The sequence below is a fragment of the Solanum lycopersicum genome, chromosome 3 (genome assembly GCF_036512215.1).
Source record: "Solanum lycopersicum chromosome 3, SLM_r2.1".
NCBI lineage: Eukaryota > Viridiplantae > Streptophyta > Magnoliopsida > Solanales > Solanaceae > Solanum > Solanum lycopersicum.
This window is the reverse complement of record NC_090802.1, coordinates 34,097,692-34,107,213: the sequence shown is the minus strand read 5'-3', so window position 1 is coordinate 34,107,213 and position 9,522 is coordinate 34,097,692.

The window sequence follows — 9,522 nt, the reverse complement described above, 5'->3', positions numbered from 1 at the left end:
GCGGTCGATGACTTAAGCCTAATTTTTATTTTTATTTCTGATTTTATGTTTTATATTTGTACTAGTAAAATTGTTTAAATAAAATTAGTTTAACAAATTATTTATAGATACTTATTTGTTACTAAATATATCTAATTCAAATCAATACAAATTTGTAATATGAGTTATTTAACATTTACTAATTAAAAGACAAATATATCACTAATTATTCGTATTTTGAACAATTTAAAAAAAATTACTTACATATTAAAATTACAACTTGCATTTTTTTATGTGTGAATGTACATGGTTTATTCAATTTTACAATTGTTGACCGTCTTTATAATTTTAGAAGCAGTTGATTTATCTTTTTTAAATTTAAAATTGACATTTTATTAGTGACCAATTTATTAAGATGAAAATTATTTATCCTCAAATAATTCAAGTAGAAAATTGGAAACATAACAACAAAAGTATTCTTCTCATAGCTAGTTAGAATGTCATAAAAAAATATTTTTCGATAATTATCTACCTTGACCCAGTTACATAATAATTTAAGGGTATGATTGAAAAAGAGATTTTTAAAGAATTTGATTTCAAACACAAGTTGGGATTGAAAGCAATGAAGCAAACACTTGACAAAAATAAACTCTATACTACTAATCTCTGCATTACTGATCCTTGTATTACTAATTCATTATTCATTTTTGTACTAAACGACCCCATAGTTCATTTGAACAACTCTAATTCTAAAAAAATGTCTCCACTCGATATTTTCAATTATATGTAAAGGGAATGAAACTAGCGTTGGCCAAAATTTCCAAATATTCTTGGCAAATACTATTTGGTTGAAAATATGGGTGAAATTTCACCATGTGTTTGGCGAAACATGATTTATACCCATAGGTTTAAAATATCAAAATTAACCATAAGTTTGTATTACAAGTCAATTGGATCTTTGTTACAACAATAGCAAATAGTGTCCATGACACTAGAGTAATGTGGTAATTTTGAGTGAATGCAACAAGCATCATTTCATACACCATGAAATAGACAAAACACATGACTTTGTTATCTTGAACCGATTATTTATCATTTTCATCAATAATCATATTATCATTTCATATTCACCGAATATTTCATCACTACTTTAAAATTAATGTAAAAATTATGTAATACAACGTAAGCAACAACTATAGGGGGTGTTTTTGTAAAAAATAAAAGTTTGGGAAAAACATTCAATTTTAAAATATTCCAAATAATAAGATTTGACCCAAAAACTAAAAAAAAATAGTACTTGAAAATTTTGGATATTTGTCAAATAATGACAAAGTGTATGGACAAACACTATTTGCCAAGTTTTTCTCAAATATTATTTGGAAAATCTATGGTCAAACGGGCCCGAAATATCCTAAAATTTTTTAAAGGATTTGTATATGAAGCCTCATTGTATGTATATGTAAATAAATTTCAAAGAGTGAGGGATCGTTTGGTACAAAGATCAATAATGCAAGGATTGATAATGCAAAGATTAGTGATGCTGGGATAATTATTATCAAATGTTTGATTCATTATCTTTTAACTAGTTTTGTGTGTGGTTTAAAACTCTACAACAAAATTCTTTTCAATTATACCCTTGAGTTATTATGAATTTTTTCTATTTTATGTAATTGGGTCAAGATAGATAATTGACGGATAATATTTTTCTATAACATTTTTAACTAGCTATGAGAATAAAAACTTTATTGTCATGTTCACTATATTCCCACTTAAATTATTTGAGAGTAAATAATTGTCATCTTATTGGAGTTAATATATCAAAAGGTCACACAACTATAGTAATTTATAGAGAAATTTTATTGAACTTTGTTTTGTATCAATAAATTAAAAAAAAAACTTTTTATCATAAAATAAAAATAAACAATAGATATCACAAATTAATTAAACATTTTTATACTCGAGATGTGTTATATATATATATATATATATATACCCTTAAACTTTATTCTGGCTCAAAACTACCCTTCCCGTCATACTATTAGGTCAAAAATACCCTTTTTATTAATGAAGTTGTTAAATGTCATGTGAATGCCATATGGATGAAACATTGCATGCCAATAGAATTTTACTGCCACGTAGACTAAATAGAAAGGGTCAAAAATACCCTTAAACTATTTGAAATAGCTCATATTTACCCTTAAACTATATTTCGACTCAAAACTACCTTTCCCGTCAAACTATTGAATCAAAAGTACCCTTCTTATCAACAGAAGTTGTTAAATACCATGTGGATGTCACATTGCATGCCAATAAGGTTCCATTGCCACATAGACTAAATCCCTAAATCTTAATTACTCCCCCCCCCCCTCATTTCATTATTTCAGAAATGATATATTCACCCATTCTTTCTCATTTTGCGGCTAGTGTTTCATACTTTTCTTCGTGGGTGGATTTCAAAGTGGATATTCATGCTTGTATGCTAGTAATATTTTTTCTTATTTTATCATGTTTATGATTTCAAAGCATGATAGTTAGGATTTCACAACTTTTTCCTAGTTTCGCAGCTAAGGCTTCGTAGCTTTCTTCGGGGCTGAGTTTCAAAGTGGATATTCATGGTTGTAGGTTAGTAAATATTTTTTCTTATTTTATTACATTTATGATTTCAAAGTATGATAGTTAGAATTTCACAACTTTTCCATCATTTTGCGATCAAGGTTTCATAACTTTCTTCGGAGTTGAGTTTCAAAGTGAATTTTCGGTGGTTATAAACACAATAAAATAAGAAAAAAGTTTACTAACCTATAACCACGAATATCTACTTTGAAACCCAGCGACGAAAAACACTGTGAAACCTTAGCTGCGAAATGAGGGAGAAGGGGTGAAATCGTTTCAGGAAAATAATGAAATGAGGGGGAAAATGAGTAATTAAGATTTAGGGATTTAGTCAATGTGGCTCATGTGAAATTTAATAATAAGGTCACTTTTGACTCAATAGTTTGACGGGAAGTGTAGTTTTGAGCCGAAATATAGTTTAAGGGTAAATATGAGCTATTTCGGATAATTTAAGGGTACTTTTGACCCTTTTCCTTTTAGTCTATGTGGCAGTGGAAATATATTGAGGGTGCCATGTGGCATTCAAGTTGCATACACATGACATTTAACAATTTTCGTTAATTAGAAGGGCACTTTTGACCCAATAGTTTGATGGGAAGGATAGTTTTGAACCAAAATATAATTTAAGGGTATATTTGAAGGTGATATAAGGTTCAATAATTTCGTAAATCTTTTAATGTTTTAAAATCCTACTCAGTACTCCTTCACTCTCTTATTCTATTATGTAATTATCATATTAGGTTCTAGTTTAACTTCCCTTTTTTTTATGGACTCTGTCCATTCATGAATCTAATATTACTGTTCATCTCTTTCTCTTAGCTTTTATTCTTAAAAGTTTTCTTCTTTAACCACACCCTGGATTTGGTTATTCATAGTTCCTTTCTCAGAACATTTAACCTGACAATGTCCTAGGAATTTACAGGTTAATCCATCGATACAAATTTATTGAAATATCACCTTATTTTGGTATTAGAGCCATCGTCCTAAAAGACCTTATATGAAAAAAGATTATTATTTTAAGAAAACATCTGCCTACCATAGAACATTGTTTTATAATAGACAACATTTTAAAATAGTTAAATTATATAAAAAAAATCTCTAGAAAGTCATTTATTTACTTTAAAATTAAGATTATCTTTAACATATACATATAAGAATTCTGTAAAAACGTTTAGAGAAATTATTAGACAAAACCAGAAACAAATTAGTGAAGAATTAAGTCAAGTAGAATTTGAGATAAAAGAAGTAATTGAAAGAATTAAAACAATTAAAAATAATCCATATTATTATAATTCTATAGGATAATATATGAGAAGACCACGTAAAAATACTAAAGAATATAAAAAAGTTAAAAAAGAATTACAAGAATTATATGTAAAAGCAGATATATTACTTAAAGAGCTAAAAACAACTAGTTTTAAAAAGAAAATAACTAATAAATTAGATCATATATTTTTCGAAGCTAGAAATTTAGAACAGAAGTTAATAAAACATCTTAGATCAAGAAATATCCCAATAAAACATACTTTATGAGAACACATCAATTTGCCTGGAGTATAAGATTTCATAACTAGATAAGATATAGACATATAGAAGATAAGAAAAGATTAATAAGAATAAAAAAATCTATAGAAGCTTACATATATATATATACGAAAACGAATTTTTTACACCTAACTACATTTATTTCGAAAAAATAGTAAATAACGAAGAATATATAAATGCTTTAAAGTGGGAATTACAAGGACTTGAAGAAGAAATAAGCTACATAAGTAAAAGAATAAAACATTTTTATGAAGATTACAAACCAACAACTTTAGGATAAAACAAAAATAGCTTCATTAAAAAGTATAGAATATTTAGACTTACAAATCCGTATAGAAAAAAGATTTCAAAGGGTAAAACCAGACAATATTATTAAGTGTAATTTTGAGAACGGAAATCATAGCCTACATACTGAAGATGCTCAATATAATACTTTAATAGATTTGATAATCAATCTTAGTGAAAAGATAAACGAATCAAACAATAGAATTATAAAAATATTAAGCGAACAAGAAGAAATACAAATTAAACAAAAACAACTCTTTAGTAAGATAGAAAATAACTTAGACTACCTTAAGGAACAAGGAATAGATTTAAACAAAAAATTAAACAAGTTAAAAAAATAGATCTAAAGAAGAAATTAGTAATACATTAATAATAAAAATACAAGAAATAAAGATAGAAGTAGCATCAATAAAAGAGATAGTTCTTTCATGATAGATTTAATAGAATCAGAAACACATAGAGAAGCAATAAAATTAATAGAAAAAAGAATAGTCCTCCCATTAGATTATAAAGAATTTAATCCACAATCAAAATCAGATCAAATTATTATACAATAGAATAATATCATAATAACGCTTTTATTACAACTAAATAATAAGATAGATAAAAACATTAAAGAAAAGGTAGAAATTAAGAATATAGATACAACTGGAATAGAAGAATTAATAGAAAAATTAAATAAAATAGAAATTACTCCTCAAAAAGAAAAAATAATTAAAAAACAGAAAAAATGGACATTTTTCCAACTAGATCAAGAGAAGAAAGACCAAGACCAAGACCAAGTTACTCTAGGAATATGATAAGTAATAATTTTTTATCAAGAATATTAAATAAAAAGACAAAAGAAGAAAATAATCAACAACTAGAAGAAATAATAGATGCAGATAAAGATATACAAATCTTTCAACAAAATCAATTAAATTTATTAAATCCAAAAGTTCTATATAATACAAACTCAAAATCTCAACTATATAGACATTATAGAGAAGAACAATTATCAGTACTAGGGAAAACTTCTGTATCTCTACCACTTATAAACTCTGAATCTGTAAAAGAAATAATACATGTTAAAAAAGATTTAATGCATTTAGAATTAATTGTAATAGGAATTAAAGGATTAACCAGAAAAAACTTAGGAACAAAGACATTAATTACAATACATGATAATAGATGGTCAGACATAAAAAAGACAATTATAGGACTAATAGAAGTAGATATGACTAATAATGGAGGAATTTTCTATATAAGTCCAGATCTTATGATGAATTTAAAAGAATTCAGAAACCAAATAAAGATAGGAATACAAACTAAAGGATATGAAGAAATGCATAGTGGAAAGAATTTATTAATGTGTGTAGGATTTTTAGGAAAAATGACAGATAATAGCAATACTAGATTTAAATTAAAAATAAAAGATGTAGTAGAAGTAATGGGAAATAAAAGGATAAAACTAATAAAACCTATAAAAATAAGTCCTGAAGAATATGCAGGATTAGAATGGAAATTAGGAGATTTTAAAGAAAAAGAAGCATTAATACCAGATGCTCATTTAATATATACAAATTCCAAGGGAGAACCTTCAATTAGATTTACAGATTATAATTATGAAACTCAAAAAGACTTTGAAGAAGAAAGTATGGTAGAAGAAATACCTTTAGAAGGAATGAATATAGAAATAATATTAGAAGAAGATTTTGCAGTAGATTTAGCTATAGAAAAAGTTAAAGAAATAAGTAAAGATAATAAGAATAGACGATTTACATGTAAAGGATGTAAATTAAAAGACTTAAATATAGAACAAACAATATCTCATTTTAAGCTATGTGAACAAAGAACTGATAATAAAGGATATAGATTAGAAAAAGGTTTACAAGATAAATTAGAAAAAAGCAATAATATAATGACACAAATACAAGATAATAATAGTGAAATATCTGAGTTAGAATCTATACTAAGTCAAAAAGAATTAATGGAAACAGCAAGTTCTAGTAGTCCATTCCAAAGAACAAATGAACAAGGATATACTGCAGATAATAGCACAGGAAATATACCACGTAGAAGAGTATATAGACAAGGAGATACTCCAATAACAGAAGTTAAACCTATGGGAAAAAGAATGCCTATAGAAGAACCAATAATACTCCAAGAAGGAGGAAGTAAAGGAAAAATTCTAAACATAGCAGCACATGATCCACAAAGATGGAATTCAGTAATAGACTTATGGAAAGGAATAGTAGTAGCAGACTTTATAAAAAATTATACAGAAACCGATGCTGAAACTATGTATAAATATTTAGAAACATTCTTAGGAGAATCAACTAAAGCTCTATGGGAAGCTTATAAAGTAGAATTCTCATCAGAATTTCAGTATTTAGTATCCTTCGGACCAAACCCATATAATTTTACAAATAAAATACATATATTAATAACAGGAGAAGACCCAAATAGTGGATTAGTAGCTCTACAATGAAATGCAGTGATAAAATTAGAACAATTAAGTATAAGTAATTGGTATTATATAAAGAAATTCTTAAATGATTATTTCTATTATTGTACAATTAGTGGAAACGCCTTTGACCAAGACCTAGGTAAAAAATTATTTAACAAACTACCAGGAGCATTAGGAAGAGAAATAGAAGAAAGATGGATTAAAAGAGAAGGAGTAGCACAAAACCCTCAAGCTAAATGGTCAATAGGACATAGAATACAACATATAATGGAAATATTACAAGAAAAATGTACTAATCTACAAATACAAAAACAATTAAAGCAGAATGAAATGAATTTCTGTAAAGACATAATATATACAACCCAAAATTATGATAGAAGTCAATATAAAAAGAAAAAGTATAAAAAATATAACCCACAAAAGAGATATAATAAAAAAGGATATTTTCTTAGAAAATCTTCAGCTAGAAAACCATATTTGAATAGGGATAGACATGTTAGAAAATATAGAACAGATAGAAATTACAAAAATAAATTAGAATGTTTTACATGTGGAAGTATAAAACATTTAGCAAATACTTGTCCTAAAAGATATAATGCTAAGACTAGAAACGCTCAATTAGTAGAAGAATTCAATGAGGCATTATTAAATGTAGATGAATATATGTCAGATAATGAAAGTATTTATTCTATAGTAAGTATTGATATAGATGAAGGTAACAAAGAAGAAGACTCTTCTAACTCAGAAGGAGAAGAATTAATTAATGAAATAGAAATAGAAAACTTAGACATAGATGACTTAAAGATAAATTTTATGAATATAATAGAATGTGAATATAATTTTGAAAAAGATACAGGATTAGATAGTAATTCATGTAATTGGTGTAGATGGTATCCAAGTAAATACAAAAGAGCTAAATGTAATAAATGTTTTATAGAAGGATGTATAAGCTGTATAGAAACACAATTAGGAATAATAACTGAGAAAAAGAAGGAGCTACAAACAAATGAACCATTAATGAATTTAAAAGTATTAGTATTAGAAGCAAAAGTTAAAGAATTAGAAGAAAGAATAGTAAGATTAGAAAAAGAAAAGAATGTTGAACAAGATCTACAACTAGACAATCAAGATGAATGAAGAATCTAATATTTTAATATGTAATGAAGATAAAAATATTAATACTGTTAAAATATTAGCAAAACTCCAAATTGGAAAATATGAAATAGAGACATTAACATTAATAGATTCAGGATGTACTAAAAGTATTTTAAATAAAAAAATTGTACCTCCAGAATTAATAATGACTTTAGAAAAACCACTTGCAGCTATGCAAATGGATGGAACACATAACATATACAAACACTACATAGACAAAGCACAAATAAGTTTTCTAAATACTTGCTTAAGATTCTATAAACCTACCTATAAAATAGATAAAATATGGGTAAGAGATTTAGATATAAGAGTAGATTTTGTGTTAGGGTTAGATTTTATACTAAGTAATAAAGGAGGAACTTTAATAACCAAAGATGGAATACTTTTTATGAAAAATATTACATATACTTCAGTTTTGACTAATAAAACTGATACTAAAGTAAGACATAAAGAAAAATGTTGTGAAAATTGTGAAAATAATACAGAATGTACTAAAAATAATTGTAATATATTATATGAAAATATACTAGAAATAGAAAAAGAAGACGAAATAATTGATAATTAAAACTATGTTTTAATTATCAATTATTTCGTCTTCTTTTTCTATTTCTAGTATATTTTCATATAATATATTACAATTATTTTTAGTACATTCTGTATTATTTTCACAATTTTCACAACATTTTTCTTTATGTCTTACTTTAGTATCAATTTATATATTCTTCGTTATTTACAGTTTTTTCGAAATAAATGTAGTTAGGTGTAAAAAATTCGTTTTCGTATATATATATATGTAAGCTTCTATAGATTTTTTTATTCTTATTAATCTTTTCTTATCTTCTATATGTCTATATCTTATCCAGTTATGAAATCTTATACTCCAGGCAAATTGATGTGTTCTCATAAAGTATGTTTTATTGGGATATTTCTTGATCTAAGATGTTTTATTAACTTCTGTTCTAAATTTCTAGCTTCGAAAAATATATGATCTAATTTATTAGTTATTTTCTTTTTAAAACTAGTTGTTTTTAGCTCTTTAAGTAATATATCTGCTTTTACATATAATTCTTGTAATTCTTTTTTAACTTTTTTATATTCTTTAGTATTTTTACGTGGTCTTCTCATATATTATCCTATAGAATTATAATAATATGGATTATTTTTAATTGTTTTAATTCTTTCAATTACTTCTTTTATCTCAAATTCTACTTGACTTAATTCTTCACTAATTTGTTTCTGGTTTTGTCTAATAATTTCTCTAAGCGTTTTTACAGAATTCTTATATGTATATGTTAAAGATAATCTTAATTTTAAAGTAAATAAATGACTTTCTAGAGATTTTTTATATAATTTAACTATTTTAAAATGTTGTCTATTATAAAACAGTGTTCTATGGTAGGCAGATGTTTTCTTAAAATAATAATCATTTTTCATATAAGGTCTTTTAGGACTATGACTCTGATACCAGAATAAGGTGATATTTCAAATAAAATAAG